The 26,019-nt window shown below is 35.8% G+C and overlaps 1 protein-coding gene and 1 long non-coding RNA gene across 13 annotated transcripts in view; one reads left to right on the top strand and one right to left on the bottom strand.

The window, feature by feature from the left end:
- LOC130457389 (uncharacterized) overlaps positions 1-20,252 on the top strand; it is a 35,335-nt gene extending 15,083 nt beyond the window's left edge. The window contains exon 3 of the long non-coding RNA XR_008916564.1: positions 531-20,252. This is a non-coding gene — a long non-coding RNA (uncharacterized LOC130457389). The remainder of the gene's footprint in view (positions 1-530) is intronic.
- CD2AP (CD2 associated protein) overlaps positions 1-26,019 on the bottom strand; it is a 192,871-nt gene that overhangs the window by 119,012 nt on the left and 47,840 nt on the right. The window lies entirely within an intron of this gene.

Raw genomic sequence — 26,019 nt, 5'->3', positions numbered from 1 at the left:
AAATTAGAAGGAAAGCAACAAACTGGGGGAAAATGTTTATAACAAAACTCTCTTGACAGTGGTTTAATTTCCTAAATGTATAAGGAACTAAGTCAAATTTACAAAAAAAATGAAGCCATTCCCCAATTGATAAATGGTCAAGGGTCATGAATAAGCAGTTTTCACATGAAGAAATTAAAACTATCAATAAGCACATGAAAAAGCATTCTAAATCCCTCCTGGTTAGAAAAACGCAAATCAAAACAACTCTGAGGTACAACCTCCCACCTAGCAGATTGGCTTAAATATGACTTAAAGGAAAATAATAAATGCTGGAGGAGATGTGGCAAAATTGGGACACTAATACACTGCTTGTGGAGTTGTGAATTGATCTAACCATTCTGGAAGGCAATTTGGAATGATGTGCAAAGGGCTTTAAAAGAATGTATGTCCTTTGATCAAGCAATACCACTACTTGGTTGATGATATCCCAAAGAGATAATAATGAAAAATGTTTGTACAAAAATATTCATAGCCGTGTTTTTTTGTAGTGGCAAAAATTGGAGAATGACTGAATAAATTGTGGTATATGATGGTGATGGAATACTACTGTGCAATAAGGAACGAAAAAATGTATGATTTTCATACCAGCTGGAAAAACCTCTACGAACTGATGCGGAGTGAAATGAGCAGAACCAGGAGAACATTATACACAGAGGCCGAAACATTATGGGATGATCATATGTAATTGACTTTGCTACTGATAGCAACGCAATGATCCAGGACCTTGATGGCAAACCTATGATGTACATGTCAGTGCTGGCATTTTCGATGACATGCAGCCACATGCAGGCTCAGAGCACCTCAGGGCCCAGGAGTTGCCTGGGGAGCTGTGCGCCCAAGCTATGGGCAGGCTGGGCCTGGCCAGTAGAAGAGTGCAAATGAGGAGTGCCTGGAACTGATTACCAGACACTTCTAGCACCCTGAAAAATATAGCAATGGCTTTATTCACAATTTTCCCTTTGTGTACTTTTGTGAGAACTTATTCTCGGCATTAAATAATATCTAAACCAACAAAAGAAACAGAATGACAGATGAAGTTAGTAGTGCTTGCTTGGACTTGAAGTGTATAAAACACCAAACTTCAATTGAAGATTTAGCCAATGAAATTCAGCAACAAAAAAGTCACTAATAGGCAGGTTAAAGAATGCCCCCTCCCCCTCACTTATCTTAGTTCATAGCACCCCACACAAGTTAAATAATATCAAGACCAACAAAAGAAACCGATTGACAGATGAACAAAGAAGTCACTAAGCAAGTAAGTTAAATAATTAGTTTTTGGTTTATTAAATACAGCTATTTATTATAATTATTCATTTTGGTTATTTAAATTATAAATATCACAAAATTAGAGGGTTTTTTTTTTCTCAAAGTGACACCACCTGAGTTATGCTCAGTTTTTTGGCGAATTTTGGCACACCAAGCTCAAAAAGTTGCCCCATCACTCATCCACGACAATCTTGAGGGACTTATGAGAAAGAACTGTGGGATTAGAAACATAGAAGGCAACCATTTGATTTTTCACTTGTTTATATGGGTATTGGATGTGTGGTTTTGGTTATTTAAAAAAAATATTATTATAACAATGAATAATATGGAAATAAGCACTTATAATACATGTATAACCCAGTGGAACTGCTTGTCAGCTCTGGGAGGAAAAGAACATGCATGAATCATGTAACCATGGAAAAATACTTAAATAAAAAAATCAAAATATTAAATAAAGTTTCTTATCTATCATGGCACATTGTCAGCCCCATAGTGGTCATACAATCCATCAAAACTCCCAGATCTTTTCCAGGTAAAATGCTACTCTAGCTCTGTGTATCTGCATAAATAAAAATTTTTCAGTTTATTTATCTGTATAAAGTTTATCCCAGTAGAATTGGCTCAATGTTCTATCCCAGAAATGAGCAAATTTTTTTTCTGTGAAGGACCAGAGAGTACATATTTTAGGCTTTGTGGGCCAAGAGGTAAAAATCAAGGACATTATATTGGTACAATCACAGTTCTGCTATAACGTGTTTCAAAAAGACAGAGTTTCAATGTGATTTATATATAAGCATAACCTGAATTTCAAGTTTGTTTTGGATCTATTTCTTACTCAAGAAACAGTTTGAAGAAAAATTCACAACTTACAAAGTTGGATAGTAGATTATGTGACATTTTTGAGTTATATTAAGTACATTGCTGAAGTCACATATACAACCACTCAACTTTTTAATGCAAACGTAACCATAGACAAAAAGTTAAATAAATGAATAAAATTTTTATTTCTGGAAACCAAAACTTGAGTTTCATATATTTTTCACCTCACTGACCCCCCCCCAACACTCAATTTTAAGAAATTATAGATGAAAACTTCCCAGATCTATGAGGACCAGACAGCAAAGTAAAGATGAAAATAATAAACCAATTACCTCCTGAAATATCATAGTAAAAAACCAGGGAAACTTAGAAAGGAAAAATTTATTGGAGAAAATGAAAAATGTAGGATAATTTACTGCTAACATTTCTTACAGGGGAAGAAATGTGGTCCTTCTGTAACATGATAGGTTCAAACAAATCTATTTATTCAGCCCTAACCTTTTGATCTCTACTCTTAAAATGCTCAATTGCCTATTGAACATCTCAAACTGCATGTCTGGTAGACTTCTTAAATACAGCATGTCCAAAACTGAACTCAGACTCCTTTCCCCCAAACTCTTCTGTCTTCCTAATTTCCCTCTTTTCAGGGCACTGCCATCTTCCCATTAACCCAGGCTCATATCACAGATCTCATCTTTGACTCTCACCCTTTATGTTCAATCTGTTACTGAGTCCTATCAAAATTCTACTTTTGCAACATCTCTCATGTATAAAACCCTACTTTTTCTGCTCTACTGTCCCATCTTCATATAGACTGGTCTTACCACCTCATATCTGAGCTACTGCAATAGCCTGCTGGCAGTTTGCTTGCTTCAAGTTTCACCCCCGTTCCATCATCCACTCAGCTATCAAAGTGATCTTCCTTAAAAAGTGAAGGTCTATTCATATCATCATTAAACTCTGGTAGCCCCCTCCACCCATTACCTTTGGAATAAAAAATAAAGTCATCTGTTAGGCTTTTTATAATCTGGTCTCTTATTTTGTTTCTTCTTAAACCTCATTCATGTCCTTTCACATACTCTATGTTCCAGTGACACTGACCTTGCTGTTATTCCTAGCAGTCACTTCCATCTGCCAACTCCATGCATTTTCACTGGCTGACCCTTCTCATGCCTGTAATTCACTCCCTCATCTCTGAGGTATTCCAGTAACTCTTGTCATTCAAAAGTCAACAAGTGCCAAAGCCAAAATTAAATTTTGATTCTGCATATACCCAAATGGCAGGAACTCCCCTATAGTTTATAGTAAGGGTTATATTTATTTTCCACCTGGAGAAGATATGGTCCAGCTGGTAGTATACACTAAGAAGAAAATTATTACTTTACTCCAAGTTTCAAAGAATTATTAAAATCAAATCAACTCACTAAAACTCAGTTACAAAAAAATATTTATTTGAATTACAGCACTTTTTTTCTGGCATGCACTATTTCAAATTAAAAATCCCAAACTGGGATTTTTTTTACTTACTACTTACTATTACTTTTAAATAACATTTTACTTTTGTCTTTTGTTTTTACTATCAAAAATTTCCCCAACATCCTTTCCCCTCCCAGAATCACTCAATATGAAAAATAATGTTATTAGAGAAAAAGACAACCAAACATCAATATATTGAAAAAAATCTATTGCCAAATAGGGTGGGAATGTCTTCTCCTATCTCCCTAGCTTTGTTACATTTTCTTTTGATCTTTTTTTTTAAGAATGGTTTATGGTTTTTCTTTCCAATTACCTTGTTGTAAATAAATGTATGTTGTTTTCTTGGCTCTGCTTGCCTAGCTTTGCATTAAAATCCATTATGTTTTTCCATATTTCTTCAATTTAGTTATCATATTTGGCATTTCTTACAAATAGAAATTTTCTAATTACATTCCTGAACCATAATTCCTTTAGCTATTTCCCAATCAAAGGGCATCTGCTTTGTTTCCAGTTGTTTGCTGACACAAAAAGCACTTAACTACTATGTGCAAAACATTTTACTACCTGCCTAGAATACAAAGATAAAAACAGATCCTAGGATGATCTGATATGTAAACAATAAAATATATACCTAATTACCTGAGAAAGGAGCAAGCATTAACAGTTACACGTGGTGGCACAATAAGTATTGAAGTAAGCAACCTAAATATTATACCGATATCCCTTCCACATCAGGTAGCTTAGGAGTGAGGTGCCCCCATGATCTGAAAATCTGTGTATAATTTTTTGGTCCACCCTTCATACTAGAGTAGTGGTCTCAATTTTTTCCCCTTTACTTTTATGGAGTGTTTCCAGTACCTTATTATAAAATTTGTGTTAAATATTGGTCATAGGCTATAAAGTTTCTACCCCTTTTCTATGTTGTCTGCTCTAAGCATAGCTTCAGTAAAATTTCTCCAAAATTTCCATTTAATTTCTTATCTTGACCCACAATATTTCAAAACCAAGATAGGGAAAGTCGTAATGGCATAGGGATACCTATACTCTAATCCTCTAAAATCAAAGATATTAGCTTTTAAATCCTTTCACAATTTGGTCCCAATTATTTTTCTACCCTATTTTAAATTTCTCCCTTTCCTATACTCTACCACCATTCAAACTACCATTCCTCTTATAGAAAGTATTTCTATTCCACTGAATGCCTGGTATGCACTCTTCACTGACAACTCTAAGAATTCCCTCTTTCCTTCAACATTCTACTAAAGCAGTAACTTTTACATGAAGCCCTTTCTATTCCCCTAGCTGCTGTGGGCCCTTACCCTGTGAAATTATCATATCTGCTGTATTTGAAGGGAGGTTAATTTGTATTAGAGAAAGAGAAAAGAGTTGAAAAGAGTGGAAAACATCCCTTCTCAAAGCATGGTTCAAGGGAGGCAGCTGATGTTTAGGGTTGGCTTGGAGAGAGGAGAGGGGGTTTGAAGATTTCCCCCCTTCTGCCTTCCCTCCTTAGCTAAGGCTGCTCTCCCAGATTCCCTCTTGTTCCCCCACATACACTCGAGACCAAAGGGTCTCCCCTTGATCTGTTCACTCACACTTGTTCACAGCTTGAGGAACTATTAATGCCAACTCAATCAGGCAATACAAAAGAATAATGGGCAGGGAAATAATGAGAAAGGATAGTGGGAAAAGGGGGTCCCAGTCTCTATCTAAACCCTTTCCCCTCCCTTCTCGAGTTTTGGGGAACTCAGGCCTTGGCAGCCTGAGCCCCCGAGAGAAAGTCAGGTTGACTCACCTTTGGGCAACAGGAGCTGAGGTAAAGTCCCTTCAATTGAGAAATGTGGGGGGAAATATTTCCAGTCTCAAGAAGGAAAAAGTAGGTAACCCTCAGGAGAAAGTCTTAATCCACCTTCTCTCTTCAGCCTCTCCCAACTGAGAGACCAACTCCTCTACCAGCCAGTCTCCTCCTCCTCAAGATTCCAACCCTTCCCCGTAGAGGTGATCAATTTCACACACTCTTCAGTCTGGCACTTTTCTTATGTGCCAGCCTATGTCATACTGCCCCCCACCCCAATAGAAGGCAAATTTCTTGAGGGCAGGGATTATTTTGTTTTTGTTTCTATAGTCCCAGAACTTACACAATTCCTTTGTACAAAGGAGAAGTTTAATAAATATTTTGATTGAATAGCTGTAAAAAAGATTTCAAGGGAAGATTTAAAGCTATATTATGACTCTTTAAATATCAAGCTGAAAAAATTTGTATTTTATACTGGATGCAATAGGAAACAACTAAAGATACGTGTGGAAGGGAAAAAATGGTCAGATGTATTCCATTAATGATCCTCTAGCTACATGTTGCTGAACCTCAGGCTGCTCCCTTCCCCTTCTCTATGCATGCCTGATGACATTTCTCACATCATCCACCACCACCCCCAAGGTGTGTGTGTGGGGGGGGGTGGTCACATGAGGCATAAGGGTTGCAATTTGGGCTCTCAAGTCTTTAAAAGGTTTGCCATCACTGCCCTAGCCGCTACTACGTACACATAGACATATGCATTTATATAGGTACCTATATAGAATGTAATAAACTTAAGAAACCAGAAACCCGAAGGCCAATTAGGAAGGAGGCTGCTACGATAGTACTGATGATGAAAGTTGGGTGAAAGGAAAGGGAATAGATAAGAAACACTTTAATAGGAGAATCTATAAAAACTAACCTCTGATTGGAAACCTAGGCAACTAGATGTGCAAGATGTTAATACCTATAAGAAAAACAGTCAAGTATGGAAAAAGGGTACTGTTATTCTGTTTTAGGCATTATGTGCTTAATAAGCATCTAAGACAACTGGTTGGTTGGTAGATAGCCTGGTTCAGTGGGAGAAGTACTGGTTTTGGAGTTAGAAAGCCTAGGTTTGAATTCTGCCTGATATTCCCTTGAATGCCCTTGGGCAAGTCACCTGGATCTCATTTTCCTCATCTGTAAAATTACAGTGAGATGTGTTGGCTTCTGAGATCCTTTCCAGCTCTAGATCCTATGTAGGATTGGACTTTTGAAACTCAGGATGGACTTAGAAGTATCCTGACTTCTTTCAAAATGTAGTTATTTATCAAGTTAGTTAACATAAAGGATTCACATTTGATCAAATGACTTATGCTCTTCCTAGAGTTTGTTTCAATCCCCTCCAAAGATTTCCATTTGGGGAAAGAGTACCACCAGCATTAAAGTCTAATTAGTCCTAACAGTGTAGTAAAGGATTTAATCAGGGAAAGCTGAATGCAAAAGATGCTACAAACTAACATTCCACACAGAGCTCTCCAGAAACTGGGACTAAACACAGAGACTGGCAGTTGGTGGACTCTGGATGAGAGAGAGAAGCTGCTTTGGCTCTAGCTGTCAAGATACCCAGAGGGTAACTGTTTGGTATTTCTGGGGTGGACCCTGAAAAGCCACTGGTTCTTTCTTTTTGGCTGTCCTGATATTCTGCTTGGATTTACTGCTGCCGATACAGATACAGAGAAGTGGATTCTGCTGTTGCTAGTGACATCCTACTGGGATCTGCTGTTTGGATCAAAGAAAGGACCCCTGTGTTGTGAGATTTCTTTGGGCCCCCTTAGACCTTGCCTCTACCAATCCTTCCTTAACTTGAATTAATTAGTTTAGTATAATTATAAGTATAGGATTTTAATATCTGGGGTGTGTTAGAAGTTATTCCCTGATTCCCTTCCATTCCTTTCTCCCTTTAGATAAATAAACTTTTATTTTATATTTATAGCTAGTTTGAACCCTTCTTTAACCCACCCATATAATAGTCTTTCTATCCAATCAATTCTCCAACTGCAAAACTGATACTAATTCTTTAAAACAAAATAAAACAAAACAATAACAACAAAAACATCCAACCCTAAATTTCTCTGTACTACCTCTATGATAAAATACAAATTTTTCGACCTAACATTTAAGGCATACCATAAAGTTGGCTCCCACCTAGCCTTTCCAAATGTATTTAATGTTACCTTTACCTACAAACTGTTCTAAGCAAATTGGTCTGTAAGCTGTTCCTTATATATAATATTTCCATTATGCTGATTCATGACTCTGAATTTAATATCTGGAACAAGATCTCATCTCTTCCTTATATAAAGCTAGATAAGATAGGATTAGATAATCAGACAGACAGAGAGATAGAGAATAGAGAGACAGATAGATAGATAGATAGATAGATAGATAGATAGATAGATAGATAGATAGATAGATAGATAGATATCCCTTACTGGAATAACTTGTGGACTATGCAAACATCCTTGGGATTTGATGAGATATTGGAACGGGAAACTAAGCAATTTGGAGGAAGATCTATATGGATACTGGAACTCTCTAGCACAAGACCATGAATTGTGGAAGAGAGGAAGATCTAGTTTGATTAATTGCCTAATGGAGGAGAATGGATTAGAAGCTAGTACCATATAGCACATAACAGGAACCATGATTCAAAAAGATAATGAGTGAATTTCAAAGGACACATTGCTAAGAGATGGAGGCAAAGAGCAAAAGGAATCAGAACACAGCAATACAAAAAGCAAGTGTTTCCATAAATCCTTCAGGCCCAATGTATTGGGGGATGGGGAAGGTAGAATAGAATAGGAAAAAATCAAAGTACAGCCTAAGTGAAAGAGGATGGCCTGAAGTGCTATGGGGTCACAGACCTCAGTGAGGACAAGTAGATGGAAGGAATGGGAGAAAAATGTGGGGAAATTTGATCACTACAGAATGGAACTCCAGAGAACATAGTGGAAGATATAAACAAAGTTTGTGAGACGAGTAAGGTAGCACTGATTGAGAGAAAGGTAGACAGAGGCTAAGAATAATTTGTTACTAGTTGATTAAGTAATATCCAGAAAATAAGAGTATTAATTGCTGGGAATTTGTTAGCCAATACAGGTAGAAGAGGATAACAACAATGCTCACAGTCAGGAAGGAATGTTTGTCATCAAGGTTGAAGGGCCTTTGTCAATCCCATCTGCTCCTCTAAGTGTGGTGGGGAAATACAAGAGAGAAAGTGGAAAAAAGGCGGCTGCAGCTAGGTCTTCTGATGGCAGAGGACACTGAACAGGGTCTGGGGTCTGTATTGTCCCTGTCCTGCTCTTCTACTAAGGATAGGGGAATCACCGAGGAAGAAGCTTTGTTCTGGGACAGTAATAGATTCTAACAAGGTGGGTGAGGGGTTGGATAAGACCTCTGAGAGACTGTAGTGACAAAATGAATAAGCTTAGGGCAGTGATGGTGAACCTATGAAACACATGCAAAAAAGGACACAAAGAACCTTTTGTGGGTATGCCTGTAATTGCCCACCAGAGTTCCTTACTAGAAAGTCAGATGGACTGAAGTCGGAGATGTTCCCCGTTCCCTCTCCATGGGTCTGAAGACATTCCTCACTTCACCCACTCCTCTGCCTGTAGCCCAATGGGAGTGCTTCCTCCCTACCCAGTCTAGGGTAAGGTGCTGGGGGGGAGGGGAGCAACTCATATGCTGCATGAGGTTAAGTTCCAGACAGCTGTGTGCTGAGTCTATGGTGAAGGTGATTCCTGTAATGAGGCTGGTGAGGAGCTAGGTTTGAGGGGAGTATAGCTCACAATGTGGCACATAGCTGGAATGGAGCAGAGAGTTTGGGCCACTCTCCTTCCCCTCTCCACACACACCTCTCATCACCCACTCCCCTCCCCAGCAGCCCCATGGGAGCACTTCCTCCCTCCCCAATCTGGGGTGAAATGGAGGTGGGGGAACGGACTTGGGAAGCTTTGGAGGGGGGTGGGGCCTGGCACTGTATCTCTAAAAGGTTCACCATCATTGGCTTAGAATGTAGACCAGGAGTAAAATCACTGTCCTATATCCTCTCCAAGCTCTAAAGCCCCTTTACTGGAGGGAACTTGTAGTTGGAGGGAACAAAATGGACTAAGTAGAGCAGAATTAATAGTAGTTAACAGCTTTTATATATAAAGTTTGCAAAGAATTTACATGTCTCATCTCATTTGATTCATATAACAATATCATGAGTTTAATATTATTAATATTCCCATTTTACAGATGAGGGAACTGATGCTGGGAAATTTTAAGTGACTAGCCCAGGGTCACAAAGCTAACAAGTGTCTGAGGCAGAATTAGCACTCAGGTTTTGGAATCCTGACTCTAAGGATACTGATTCATTGACTGACCACTTCTATTTATCTGATAACCAGTCCGAAATCTTTTCAAATTAGAACTATTTGAGTTTCGATTGGTTAAAGCCACACATTAAAATTCATTGGAAGGAAAAATTGAATTTGATCTTAAGGGAGCATCTGAGCTAAAACCACAGAGAACAAGAAAATGCACTTCTTGATGTATAGGACGGGTTGACAAAGAGACAGAGAGGTAATTTAGTATTTTGATTTAAATATTTTTGTGATAATTCAGACTTTTCACAGGTAAAGTCCATAAATTGCATTTACTGTTCCTTCTAAAAAATAATATTTATAAAAATATTCCCTACAATTACCCAAAGATAATTGTACATTAAATTCCCATTGGGTCCTAAGAATAACTTATTCTTTAAAGTGAAATAATTAAGTTAGTTTTGTGAGCATAGTTCACAAAAACTGTTAATATATATTTTCTAGTGAACTATTAAGTTAATTCTCTCTCATAAAATAATCTGGATATCACTTCTCAGTTCCAATATCCATTAATATAACGGCTGCATGCCACAAAATCCCAAGTTAAAAAAATAAGCTTCTATTTGCTACTTATCACAAGGTCAGGAATGATATGATAAGTTAATATTTTACAGGCCAACAAAATGCATGCTATTGCAAATTACTCAATAGAATATAAAAATTTTTTCATCATTTTTATTCTAGTTTCTACACATTTATAAAGCTATCTATTTGCATAATCTCTAGTTAAGCATATATTAAAAAGCATGAAATGATAATAAGGCAATGAAAACTACTCAAATACTTTTCTAAAATTGAATGGCTTTATGTTCTTTCTGAACTAGCTTTAAACATTTATCACTATATCTCTGAACTATGAAAAGTGAGGAGAAAAAGACAAGAGAAAGACAATAATTAATCATAAAATGAAACTGTCACTTCCTTCAAACAAATAATATTCCAGTACAGCTAGAAAACAATAATGAAATTGTATTCAAGTAGTTTTAAGGTTACACACCAGGAGAAGGGAGGAGACTGCTAATCTATGAAAATAATTCAGTCCTTCATAGTAACTATATCTTACACAGAAAGGGTATCTCTAGTTAATTGTTTTTATTTCATTTCCCTTGAAAAATATAAATTAAAATGAGTGAAGTCTTATATAAAATAAATTTTGAAATTTCTTTTTCTCTTTACCATAAATAATACAGATCCTTTTTCTAGTTTAAAATCTTTTCAAAAATCCTTTTTACGATAAAACTAAGAATCTAGTCACTAATTCATCTACTCTATAATTTTAAAGGAAGGCAAGTACTCAACTACTAAAAAAATCAGGAGCATAGATATTCTATTGCCACTTTTAATGAAATGTTTCTACAACTTTTAAAACAATATTAAAAACTGAAACAAAAACAGAGCAACGATTCTTCAAGAATAAGTACTAACTTTGCCCATGAGTCACATTTTTTTCTCAAAATGGACCTAGAATAGAAATCATTTTCACTAAAACTTATTATATCCAAAATGATATCTTATAATCTTAAAAAAGAATAAAATAATTACTCAACCGTACAACAGTAAAGCAAGAAAAATATTTCATTTTAAACATAAAAATGGGAGAAACTACAATTACTTTTCAAAACCTTATATACATTTTTTGGAATATACCCACATTTGCTTTTAAGATACTGAAGCAAAAGTGCCATAAATAAAATAGATCATGTTTTAACTTAATAGCCTTACATTTTTTATGACACTTGCAAAGATAACTGCTTCCCCATTAAGATTCTGGTTTTCACTTCTAAGTCCAACAAATATTTTTTTTATTTCCCTTCTTTCTAGGTATCTTTTTGCTGCCTTTAAGTTAATCAACTTATAAAATGGGCTTCTGTAGCTTCTCCCCCCTGTACATGCCTTAAGCATCTGAGTAAAACTCTTCCCTCTTTCCCTCCCTCCTACCATTTCAATTATTCCAAACATTTTTCAGTATACAAAATCCAGCCCAAATTTCTGACTGTATATATGACCAATTTTGCATAGAAAGCAATAAAACAAGCAATCTGCATCTCAAAATGTCTCCATAATGTTACAGAATATCTGGAGATCATCTATATCCAACAAGAATTCCAAAAACTGGTGAACATCAAGGCTTTGTTTCTAGTATCCACTTTAACCCTTTTCATCTTTTGGACAGCTCTGATGTGACCCCAGGCAAGTCATTTAACCCTGTTTGCTTCAGTTCTTCATTTGTAAAACAAGCTGGAGTAGGAAATAGCAAATCATTCCAATGCCTTTGCCAAGAAAATCCCAAATAGGGTTAACAAAGAGTCATACACAAGTGAAAAAAAATGAACAACAAAATTGTTGGGGAGTTTTTTCTTAGGAATTTCTTCCACCAAAGCAGATCAATACCTTTAAGTCTTGGAAAGATGCCTGGGGAACTGACAAGTAAAGGGACTTGCCTAGACTTTGTCAAATAGGTAATACATATATATCAAATGAGGTTTAAATTTAGATATTCATAACTTGTCAGTTCTTCATCCACTATATCGTGATGCCACTCAGCTAGTTAATATCCTTTTTAGATGTAAAGGTGAGAATATAGAGTAGGCACAAATCCCACTGCAATTTCTCAGTAAAGAAGAGGGGAGAAAGGGTGAGGGTGAGGATGGGGTAGAAAAGACTCAGACATCAAAAACTGCCAGAATTCTGCAGAGATCTTAATAGATGGAAGTCAGGATAGGTAGAAGGCTGACAAGTATAAAGCTTGCCTACTTGCATAGGTACAGCAGTCCCACAGGCAGAGCAATCATACAGGTTGAGCTCTTCTGGAGCTACAATGGAAATCAGAAACCAATTCCAGAGCCAGAAGTATAGGAACCCTACAACAACTGAAGAAATGCCCAGGGTGCAAAGTAGGGCAAAATCTTTAAATTTTTTTTTAAATTTAGAATATTTTCCCATGGTTATATGATTCATGATCCCACCCCCCCCCCCGACCTCCACCACTCTCTGCACCCCCCAATCCAACAAACAGTTCCACTGGGCTAATACATATATCATTGTTCAAAACCTATTTCCATGTTATTCGTTATCTGCAGTGGTGTGATCCTTTAACATCAAAGCCTCTATCATATATCCCTATCACATTATGTGATCGATCACATATTTTTCTAATGCATTTCCATTTCCACAATTCTTTCTCTGGATGTGGAAGGCATTCTTTCTCACAAGTTCCTCTGAACTGTCCTGGGTCATTACATTGCTGCTAATAGGAAAGTCCATTACATTCAATTGTGCCATAATGTATCAGTCTCTGTGTACAATGTTCTCCTGATTCTGCTCTTTTTGCTCTGCATCAATTCCTAGAAGTCATTCCAGTTCACATATTATTCCTTTTAGCACAACAGTATTCCACCACCAACAGATACCACAATTTGTTCAGCCATTTCCCAATCGATGGGCACTCCCTCATTTTCCAATTTTTTGCTGCCACAATGAGCATGGCTATAAATACTTCTGTACATTTTTTCTTATTATCTCTTTGGGGTACAAACCTAGCAGTGGTATGGCTGGGCAAATGGTAGGCATTCTTTTAAAATCCTTTGCACATAGTTCCAAATTGTCATCCAGAATGGCTGGACCAATTCACAACTCCCCCAACAGTGTATTAATGTCCCAATTTTGCCACATTCCCTCCAATATTTATCACTTTCTTTTGCTGCCATATTGGCCAGTCTGCTAGGGGCAAGGTGGTACCTCAGAGTTGTTTTAATTTGCATTTCTCTAATCAGGAGGCATTTAGAACACTTTTTCATGTGCTTATTGATAGTTTTGATTTCATCATGTGAAAACTGTGGGACAAAGCCTTAAATATCACACTCAAGACCAAGCAGCAACTGTCCATACCATGTACAAGTAAGAGAAAACAGAGTTTGACTCAAGTACAAGCTCCAAACCTAGGCAATAAGATGAATAATACAAGCAAATCAAAGAAAATGCTCAAAACAATGAAGAAAAACCTTGGACTAATAAATTTAAAAAGTAGTAAATCCCAAAGAAGTTCAAGTACAGAGAAAAAACATACTGGTCACAAGGAGAACAAGAGTAGCTGGAAGAAATTAAACCAAGACAGTTCTAAAGTAAGAAACTACCAAAGAATGAATGCCCAAAGAAATTAATGTCAAACAAAAAACAATAACTTAATGAAACAAAAATATAATAAAACCAAATCAAAAGACTGGGAATAAAATGTCAAGTAATAAATTATCAAAAATCATTGACCTAACCCCCTCACACCTATCACATTGGCCAATATGACAATAAAGTGATAAATGTTGGAAGGGATGGGGCAAAAGTGGGACACTAATGCATCACAGGTGGAGTTGTGAATTGATCTAACCATTCTGGAGGGCATTTTGGAGCTATGCCCAAAGGTCTATAAAACTGTACACACCCTTTGATCCTGTAATACCACCACTTGGTCTGTAACCCAAAGAGATAATAAAAAAGGGGAAAGGGCCTATTTGAATAAAAATATTTATAGCAACTGTTTTTGTAGTGGCAAAGAACTGGAAATTGAGGAATCATCTGGAGAATGGTTGAACAAATTGTGGTACATATTGATGGAATACTATTGTGCTATAAAAAATAAGCAAGATGATTTCAGAAAAAGCTGGAAAGATCTTCAGGAACTAATGCAGAGTGAAACAATAGAACCAGAAAAAAAAACTGTACACAGTTAACAGTAATATTGTATCATGATTATCTGTGAAAACGTGGCTACTCTCACAGCAATGCAATGATCAGAGACAATTCTGAAGGACTTATGGTAAAGAATGCTATCCACCTCCAGAGAAAGAACTGTTGGAGTCAGATGTGGATCAAAGCATATTATCTTTCAAATCAGAGTATTTATGGTTTTATTTTGGAGTTTTTGTTTGGTATGTGTGCTCTTACAACAAGAACCAATATGGAAGTGTTTTGCATGATAATGAAATATAAATTTTTTAAGAATCATTGATCTAAAAATATAAGTTAAGGAGAGTTAATCTAAGAATTGTATAAGACTACTTGAAAATCATAAGAAAAAAGTTTGAATACTGTAAGGGGGAAAATAGGTTAATTTTTAAAGGACTGGACTGGATTATTTAAGAGTTTGGTCACCAGGAATTTAATTAATTCCAAAGAGATTTTATTTACAATTTATTTACAAAATGTAGAAAGAGTGAAACAAGAAATCAAAGAGAGGATAAGGTAAGATAAGCCTAAGCACTAAGTAATTTATCTCCAGCCCCTGGCTGAAAAACCAGGCAGGGGAGTTTAGTCCTCAATTGGATAGGCCTCTGCCCTTGTAGCCCAGGACCTGGGGAAGTCTCTTTAGAAAAATCCAGCAGTTTAGAGCCAGCTTTTCACTCACTATGTCAGTCTAACAGCAGATCCTTCTGCCCCTCTTCACCAGTCTCAACTCAAAAGCATGAAGAATTGCACTCCACCAGAAGTGAAGTTGAACTGCGCTTCCAGAAATCCCAGTTCCAAGTCAAACTCTACTTTTAAAGATATTTTCTCTTGTGTCACTTCCCCTAATTCCACGTCTACCAATTATAGCTGACACTCTGCTCTAGGACTGCCCAGAAGGTAGTCTATTCTGATTTGTTGCCCACTATAGCACACATGGGTCACAGACCTCCCACTTCATGTTTACGGGGTATATTTGCACTTTTGGTGATTAGATCTAAACAGGCAGATTACTTAACTTTTAAGTACTGTGTTTGCACTTTTTGTGATTGAATCTAAAAATAGGCAGGTCTCCATATTTAACTTTTAAGTAGGGTGTTTACACTTATGGGAATTAAAATCTAAAAATAGACATGTGTTACAATTTAAATCTTCACTATCAGGGAAGAGCTAAGTACCTTCATGTTACAATCAAGGGAGAGCCAAATCGAATCTTCACAATACCATATTTCAAAATTATAAATGAGAACTTTCCAGATCTAGAATTTACTAGTCACCCCCTGAAATAAAACTCCAAAATGAAAATTCTCAGGAATGTCATAGCAAAAATCCAAAGCCTAGAAGCTCTGTGACCCTGGGCAAGTCTCTAATTCATTCACCTTGGTTTCTTCATCTACAAAAATGGGGAAAATAATAGCAGTTATCTCCCTGAGTTATATCAAAAATGAAAATATTGCTTAGCACAGTGTCTGGCATGTAGTGGGTGCAATGTAAATGTTAACTATTATTATTATTACTACTACTACTATTATTGTTGGTATTTTGTTATTATTTTAAAATACTGAAAGCAGCAAAAAAAAAAGAATTTAAGTACACATCACAGTCAAGATCCCACAAAATCTGGCAGTTGTCACTTAAAAGGAGAGGTAAACTGGGAATATTCTAAAAAATGGGAGGGAGATGCCAAAAATTAGCCTACCCAAAATAACTAAGCAAAATTCTACAAAGAGAAAATCGTTAATGTAAGAGAATTTATAAACATCCAATTTTTTAAAAATTTAACTAAGTGGACACTGAAATTGAAACAAAAAGAGAAATATTGAAAGGCACACACTTGTTGAACTGGAAAAGACTATGTAGAGACAGACTGGTTACATACAGGGAAATGAATAGACCTGGGGTGGCTTTGTTCAAAATGTGTAGATGGTCTTAAGACAGAAAGGAGAGGACTAGGGAATTATAGTGGGAAGGAAAGGAAGTGATACCCAAAAGTAACACTATCTTACATAATGCAGATTCATAAGACAAATAGTATTCAAACATCAAGAAAATAATGGACTAAATGAGTATCCATTAAATCTCACTTTCCTCTGTACTGGACAAAGAGAAATGTAACATAATTACATTCACACACAAGCAAACAAACATCACTATGAGCTACATAAAACTCAACAGGCCAACAAGAAGAAGAAGGGGGGATTCAATAAGGAAACAGATACAAGCAAAATGTGTTCCTATATTAGAAGTGGGAATGAGAAGAGAATACACATATTGAAGTTGAAGACCAATCTGGAAGAAAAACAAACAAGTAACAATGACAATCTGTATACAAGTAATGCATACTGATGTCAAATGCAAATTAAAATAACTGTGAAACCCTACTTTGATCAAAACCATCCCATTAGGAAAATTGGCAAAAACATAAAATGACAAATGCTGGAAGCACATTCATATACTGTTAGTAGAGCTGTGATTTTATCCATCCACTGTAGAAAGCAACCTGAAATTAGCACCAAAATTTCACTAAACTGTGTCATAGTCTTTAACTCAGTAATATCACTACTAAGTATATATCCTAAAGAGAAACAAACAAAAACGGGGGTGGGAGGGAAGAATGTCAATGCCCAAAAGTATTTTTGCAAATCCCTCTGTTATAGTAGTAGTAGTAATTGTCTTTTTATAGTTGAGTCATCTCTGTTATAGTCATAATAGTAGAAATAATAATAATAACTAACATTTATATAGTACTTGCTATGTGCCAGGGCACTGTACTAAGTACTTTAAAATGTCATATCATTTGATCCTCACAATAACACTGGGAATTTGGTGCTATTATTATCTCCATTGTATAGCTGAAGGAACTGAGCAAAATGACTTGGCCAGTCACACAATTAATAAGTCATATCTGACTCCAGGCCCAGCACTCTATCAATTAAATCACCTAGCTAAAAAAACAAACAAAAAACCCCAAGAAATTAAGAGGAAGAAGACTTTGGACTAAATGATCTCTAAGGTCCCATTTCAATCTAAATTCAATATCTCATTATCCTCTAGACCAGTGATGGCTAACCTTGGAGAGACCTTAGAGACCAAGTGCCCAAATTGCAACCTCACACCTTATGAGAGTCCCCTGAGAGGGAGGAAATATTCTCATTGGGCTGCTGGGCAGAGGGGCATGTGTGGCAAGGGGAAAGGGAGCAGCCCCTTCCAGTATGCTCCAGCACACATGCCATAAATTTACCAATACAATCCTAGTCCTTTCCCTGCATTGCTCTTAATTTGTACCTCTCATTTGTTTTATCATAACTGCTTTAATTTATAGTAATTTATGGGTAACTCATCCTTCCTACCCATATGTATAATTTAAACTAAATAATAAATTTCTTAAGGCAGAACCACATTTTAATAATCTTGGTATTTCCTCTAGCATCTAGTATAATATGAACATACATATAAGACACTTCTTAACTTTACTAATCTAAAGCATTTATGAATCAAGAAAAATCAGTCTTGGTTCTCCCATTACCCAAAGGTTTGGCTATTTCAGTAGTTTATCTATAAAATGACTTTTGGACTAGGTAATCTTTAAGATCCAAGATGACTATAAAAGTTTATGAATCTTATCAGATGTCTTTCTTCATCTGACTTCTTGCTAAGTTCAGCTCTTTACCCTCTAAAGGAAGAGTTCTAATGAATATTTGTATCCATGCAAGTTTCAATGGAAACTATATATGCCCTGGTCTATTTTTAGTCTATTTTAAATTTATTTTAACATATAGAGAATAATATTCACTTACAAAAGAGATTATGATTACTCTATAAGTAGAGAACGAGAGGGAAAGGTGGAAGGGGGGATTTATTAAGGCCCTACTATATATGTTAGGCAACATGCTCAGCACTTTACAAATATTAACTCATTTCATCCTCACAACTCTTGGAAGTAGATGCTTTATTTTCATCTTACATTAAGGAAACGGAGGCAGAGAGAGGTTGAATGATTTGCCTGGAACCACACATCTATTAATTATCTTAGACTGGATTTGGTCTTAAGTCTTCCTGACTCCAAACCCAGTGCTCCACCCACCACATTGGCTACCCAATGTATCTAGGAATAGAAAAGGAAAAAGTCAGGTTAAGAGGTTAAAAGATCAAATAGTAGGCCTATACATAGCTCAAGGTAAGAAAATCCAGAGCCACATTCTCTCCTTTTGCTTCTCCAAACAGATTAAGAAAATATACTAAATTGAATGAACCCTGAAAGGGAAATTCAAGGGATTGGTGGCTGGGGAGTGCAAGGAATCAAAGTGAGTCTTGACATTCAGGTCAGCATAAGAATACATATAGAGGGGTCTGTGAAGGTATAGCCAAAAATAGTCTGATGAAGCAAGCTATCACAGGGAAAGGCTATAAACATCAAGACAAAAAGAAATCTCAAATCCAAGCAGAGAAGAGCGTAAATTTTGTGTAGGGCACAGCAATATATATAATAAGCTATGATGCTCAGTACTTAATTACACATCATAGATTCTGAACAGAATGAAGAAAAGATCTGTAGAGATGGTTGGATTTTGGAATGAGAAGTGTCAAGTCCTAGGCAAGAAATACAGTAAAGATCAAATCCAGAAGTAAGCAGTAGTAGATGGTTGGCTCAAATTGCTGAAGAAAAATGAGATTTCACTCAATATCCAGATTCCAGCCCAGTATCAAACCTGCAAAGATATAACAGGGTAGGAATCCTAGGCCAAAGGGGACCTACAGTCCTTTCACCATAAAGAAACAAAGCTTTCTGAATAACAAGAATGAATGAGTCCATCAGCAATTCATAAGCAATCCCAGGTCAGGAACTTGCAGAGGTCAAACTAGAAAGATAGAAATCAGATTTTGCCCTAAACTAGACCTCATTGAAAGCACTGAAATCTTGAAATTCTCCAGCCTGAGCTAGACCTAGAGATTCTGAAATAAAACAATATGCAATACTTGAATAAAACACCAACAAGACCAGCCTAGACATTTCCTCCAGAAATATAGATCAAGTCCTAATAAAAATCTGCAAGTAGACTGGGAAGAGACTAGGTATGATTATAGGAACACTTAAGACATAAATCCAAATGAAAATGACTCCAAAACAACTACAAGCAAAAGCCTCAGAAAAACAAAACTGAGGCATGTTAACTAGAATTACTTAAAGAGATGAAGATTTTAATAGTTGAAAACTTTTTTATAAATGAAAGTAAAATTGAAATATGATTCTACAGAGAGGAAAAAATGAACTTGTATTGAAATAAAGGTTTCCTAAGCATTCCTGATGAAATAGAGCTGCATATTAACCGTATAAATACTTTAGTCTAGAAAAATGTAAACATAAACAATCACAAGGGACTATAAATAAGTATAAACCGTTAATATTCTAAATTTGAGGTGCCTACCCTCAAAACCTTATCATTATCAGTGATCACAGAGAGAATCTAATTAGGAAGAGAGTCTGGGAGCAGTTCTGTTATATCTTAAGATCTTAAAAAAAATTAAAAGGTAGGGGAAGAGGAATACTCTGAGGAAAAAGGAAAGCCTAAAGGACAGATGAAGAAAATTATTTTACATTATCACAATCAGAATATGCAAGTAGAAATCTATACTAAAAGGAAGAGGATTAGAGGAGGAGCTAATACTTGAACATCACTGTCAACTGAACTGGTCAAAGGAAAATGCATATATATATATATATATATATATATATATATATATATATATATATATATATATATATATATATATATATATGTATGTATGCATGCTTAACACACACACACATAGTTGGGTAAAGAAATATTTCAATAGGGAAACAGCAGGGAAAGGGGAGAAGGAATTAAAAGGAAAGCAGACTAATAAAAGAATTTGTTGTTCAATCATTTTTCAGGCTTGTTCACTCTTCATGACCACATCTGAGGTTTTCCTGGCAAAGATACTGGAGTGGTTTGCCATTTTCTTTAACTCATTTTACAGAAAAGGAAACTGAAGCAAACAGATCCACTAAGCTGTCTTAAGAATCAGTTCTAAGCAAAACAAACTTAAATATGTACAAAAATATTTGTAGCTTTTTTTTGAAGTGACAAAGAATGATAAACAATAGAGTACTCATCAGCTAGAAATGGCACAGTTTTTGGTATATAAATGTGATGGATTGTTATTATGCTGTAAGGAGTTATTAAGGGGATGGTTTCAGTGGAACAGAACCTGTAAAGACTTGTATGAACTCATGCAGAGTGAAGTGAACAGAACATGAAGAACAATTTCTACAAAACACAATATGGTAAAGATAAACAATGTTCAAAGAATGAAGACCTCTGATCACCATAATAACCAAGTATGATTCAAGATGATTAAACATGCTACCTACCTCCTGGTACAATGGTGAAAGACTCAAAATGTAGAAATAGCTATTTTTTTGGACATGGCCAAAAAGAAAATTTGTTTTGCTTTGACTATACTTTCAAGTTTGTAACAAAGGTTTTTGTTTTCCTTTCATACTCAATTTGTTGGTGATAGGGGTGTGAGGAGGTTGGAGTAGGAGGTAAGATGGTAGACGTTTGCTGATTGAAAATGGTAAAATATATATATATTTTAAAACCTACCAAGATATTCTGCAAGGGCCAATACTTTGCCTATCAAGATAAGAATATAGGAAAATAGCAGTAGATGAAGATGGCTGAAAAGGTCCTGAATGTTAAGCTAAAGAATTCACATTTAATATGGCAGTAAAAATGAGGCATAATATAGTAAGCTAACTGATATATCTGAGAAATGCAGCATCAGCATATATGAATTAAAATTGAAGAGATAAATGGAAAGATATTCACCTGTGGTGGTAATCTACTTGTGAAGTGCTAATTAAGAGCTTGGGCAGAAAAGGTTGAACCAAGAAACAAAAATGAAGAGAAATGATCATTGTGTTACCTAAGGAGAGAACATCTATTTTATATAAATTACTTTCTTAAACCATGGAATTATGAACATGAATTTAAACATGTAGAGGGTAATTTTGTCTACTTTCCTAAACCAATTCATAAAAGGCAAATTCCTAGACTGTCTTATTAATAAGGAAGTAACTCCTGTTCTCCAACACTTTTTACAAAATGTCAGCTAGAAAAGATTTCAAACATTACCTAAATTCTAAGTTATTTTCAAGAAATACACTGGGATGATTATTTACATGATAGAATGCATACATCTAGGGATCTGATTAACACATGAGCCTCCATTTAAAGAAGGGACTAGATTTTTTCTCCCCATTTCCCACCAGCTATTCTGCTTTTGGACTTCTCTGGACCTTTTCACCAGGCCTTGCTTCCCCAGGAAACTTATGTAGTAAGACTGAATCTAATACTTACATCTCAGTATCTCTGCCTCTCTGATTGGATCCTTTGACTGAAGGGCCAGGGCCATGGGCTCCAAGGCCTCCATTTTAAAATGTAGCTCAGCTTTCCCCCCCATTTCCCACCAAAGGTTTGGAGTGCTTTTGATTTCTTTGAAACTCTCCATCCAAACATCTCCATCTTGGTACCTTGTCTCCACCAACTTTTCTTAGTATGTGGTCTTCCTTCTCAGATTTGTAAGCTCCTATTGGGCAACATCTGTCTTTGTTTTTTTATGTGTATCCTCAGGGCTTGGCAGTGTCTGGCACACAATCAGTGCTTAATAAGTGGTTATTAATTGACTTTCCCCATAAACAGTTCTTATGTTGTACAAAACTAGTTCTATCCCCTTTCTTCAATAGCAAGACATTATGTGCAAACTGAAAAAAACTTGTTCTTTCACTGCCCTGAGAAGCCTGCAGAAAAAGCTAAAAGGCCCCTTCTTTTGTCCTTAGTGTATATATTCTAATCTCTGATTTTTCTTTTTAAATCCTTATCTTTGGTCTTAGAATCAATACTATGCATTAGTTTCAAGGCAGAAGACTAGTAAGGACTAGGCAGTGAGAGTTTAAGTGACTGCCCCAAGGTCACACAGCTAGGAAGTACCTGAGATCAAATTTGAACCCAGGTCCTCTCATCTCTAGGTCTGACTCTCAATCAACTAAGTCACCTATCTGCCCCCCAATCAGAGTAGATCCTTTCCCTACCTTCTTGATTAAAAATGCTAATCTAACAGTCCTTTTCAGCTGCTTACTCTAGGTAGATCTCATTTCCTGGTTAGATTCCTTTGTTGACAGTTCTGGATGAGACAATTATGTGGGGCAGCTGGGTAGCTCCATGGATTGAGAACCAGGCCTTGAAATGGGAGGTCCCGGGTTCCAATCTGCCTTCAGACACTTCCCAGCTGTGTGACCCTGGTCAAGTCACTTGACCCCCATTGCCTAGCCCTTACCACTCTTCTGCCTTGGAGCCAAAACAGAGTAGTGACTCCAAGATGAAAGGTGAGAGAGTGAGTGAGAGTGAGAGACAGACAGACAGACAGACAGACAGACAGACAATTATGTATGGAGTATTTGGGCATTTCAGCTGAGGCTGAGTGGGGACAATCCTTTATAAGAGTCCTCTTCAATTTTAGGTAAAGGTTAATGTAACAAGTCTCCAGAGCTAGGAATCTCAGGGTCCAAACCTATGCCAGGTTTTGTAGCCAGCTTAGCACTGAAATTCCAAAGAACAACGGTGCCAGTCTAGCAATAGCCAAGTCAAGGACTCATCCAGCAGCAATGCTCAATCCAGCAGCAATGCTGCCTTGGTCAAATTGAGTCCACTCTGCTCAAAGAACTAAAGTAATATTGCCATACCCACTTATCCTACAAGGTCTTAAGGGGGAAAGTATCCTTTTGTTCCTGCTTAACTAAAAGGAAATGTCCCTTTCTATAAGTTTAAAAAAACAAACAATTCTGTACCTCTCACCTTGAATTTTTTTCCTCATACCAAAACCAATCTAAAACTTAGTCTCTTTCCAATTCATTTTTCCCCATCTAAAAACTAGTGAGTTAAAAAAAGGGGGAAAAAATATAGTAAGTATAGTAAAAATATCTAAGTAGGAAGCAAAAACAGGAGAGACCAAAAAACAAAAAACCACAGAAGCATGGATTACCTATTTGTGATCTAATTCCTTAGAATTATAGCTTCTGCCATTAGGCATATAATTACTATAAACATATTTCCAGTAGTAAGAACCAACTTAGAAGAATAATATTTGGATAGAAAACAATTTGCTACATCATTCCTTTCAAGAAGTAGGGTTATAGATCTAGAAATTCTTAGAAATTGTAGTACAAGTAGTAGTTTTAGAACTGTAGTGAAATCACTAAGAGGAAAAAGAAGAATCAAGTAAAGAATAAGAAAAAAATGATCTTTATTTCTGGATGGCATATTTACTTAGAAAATAAATGGTGACTCAAAGTACACTCAATCTACAAACATAATTAAGGAAATAAATAATAAGTGAAGGAATATTCAATGACCTATTAATCAGTAATGTCAATGTAATATGAAAATAACAATACATCCATGTTAATTTATGGATTTAGTATAACAATCAACTAAAAAAGGATATTTTACAAATATAGGTAAAATTATAAAATTAAGTGAAAACAATAGATTATCAAGGAAAATAATGTAAAAAGTTATTAGTTCCAGACCTCAATTTATCAAAAATTAGCAATATTCAAAACCAATTGATAATGGTTAAAAAACAGAAAAGTAGATCAATGGAACAGACTAGGTAAAAACAAAGTGGAAATAAAACAGAACACATAACCTACATGATAACAAACATTTCCATCCCTCTAACTCCACCATTCCCCAACAAAATTTAACTAGCAAAGAACTACCTATTTGACAAGAATCACTAGGAAAACTAAAAAGCTACTTGGCAGAAATAGGCTTAAATCAACATCACATTTTTTTAGTTCCTTTTTGTATGGTTCTTTTCTCCATTTGAATTAAGAACTCTCAGAGGACAGTGAATTGCTTTCTTTTTGAATTTGTATTCCCAGGGCTTAGCACAGTCTGGCACAAAAAGCACAAAAGTGCTTTTTAATAAATACTATTTCATTCCTCCATAGAAAAGGAAGCAATTAACTTGCGGATGGGGATAGGGGTTGCTCTTTCTAGCAAACTGATATTGGTTTGATATTCTAAGTATATAGACAATAGAAAAATATCAGCCCAAAATATATTCTCCAAGGTACAAGTGGTCAAAGGATATGAAGAGTTTTTAAATAATTTTATTTTTTCACAATTACATATAAAAACAATTTTTACCATTAATTTTTAAAAAGGTTTGAGTTCCAAATTCTCTCCCTTTTTCTCGCCCTCCCTTTTTTTTTTCTTCCCTTGGAGGTGAGGGGGAGAGCAAGCAATCAAATATAGGTTTTACGTGTACAATTATGTAAAATATCTTTCCATATTAGTCATTTTGTGGAAGAGATCTCAAACCAAAAAAGTGAAATATACTAATGTTTCAATCTGCATTCAGACTCAATCAGTTCTCTTTTTCAGAAAGCAGATGGCATTTTTCCTAATGTATCTCAGAGATTATCCTGGATCACAGCATTGCTTAGAATAACTGGATCTTTCAGTTGTTCATCAAGAATTAGTAATTGCACTGTGTATGACATTGTTCTGGTTCTACTCACTACATTTTGGATCAGTTCATATAAGCTTTCCAGATTTTTTAAAAAGTCATCCTGCTTGTCATTTCTTATGGCACAATAGTATTCCATAATTATCATATACTACAACTTGTTCAGTCATTCCCCAATTGATAGATAGATAACACCTTGATTTCCAATTCTTTGCCACCATGAAGAGCTGCAATAAATAGTTGTATGCAAATAGGTCTTTTTCCCTTTTTTATAAAATCTCATTGGGATATAGACCAAGTAGTGGGTTTGCTGGGTCAAAGAGTACACACAGTTTTAGAGCCCTTTGATCATAGTTCCAAACTGAGCAAATAGTTCTAAAAAAAGTTCTAAAACAAAAAAAATACTATTAGCGATCATAAAAATGCATTTTCCCCAAATATCCAAATCCTCATGTATAGAATTCTCTTGCTCTTCAAATATGGCAACTGGTTTCAAATAAGGATAAAATATCATCGAATGAATATGATGGTTGACTTCTGTGGCTAAGATAATTATTATTAAAGTAGAAGCAAGATATCTAACAGTCAGCAAAATATAATTATATAGTTATCCAAATCTTTTTTTAGCATAAGGTATATTTCTATGTTAAAAATTAATGTATTTCAAAAAGATACTAAAGATATATTGATACAGAAGATAAATCTATATCTTAAAATTTTAAATCTCAGAATGAAAAGTCTCTCTCTATCCCACCTCCTGGAAAGAAGGAAACAAGCATTTGCTAAGTACTTATTATATGTCTGGCACTGTACTTGAACTCTTTACAATTATCTCATTAGGTAGTCCCCACAACCCTGTAAGGTAGATGATATTATCTCCATTTTACAGTTGAGGAAACATAAGCAGATGGGGTTTAAATGACTACTAGCCCA

The sequence above is a fragment of the Monodelphis domestica genome, chromosome 2 (assembly GCF_027887165.1).
Source record: "Monodelphis domestica isolate mMonDom1 chromosome 2, mMonDom1.pri, whole genome shotgun sequence".
NCBI lineage: Eukaryota > Metazoa > Chordata > Mammalia > Didelphimorphia > Didelphidae > Monodelphis > Monodelphis domestica.
The sequence above is the reverse complement of the archived record's forward strand: the minus strand, read 5'-3'. Positions and strand labels throughout refer to the sequence as shown.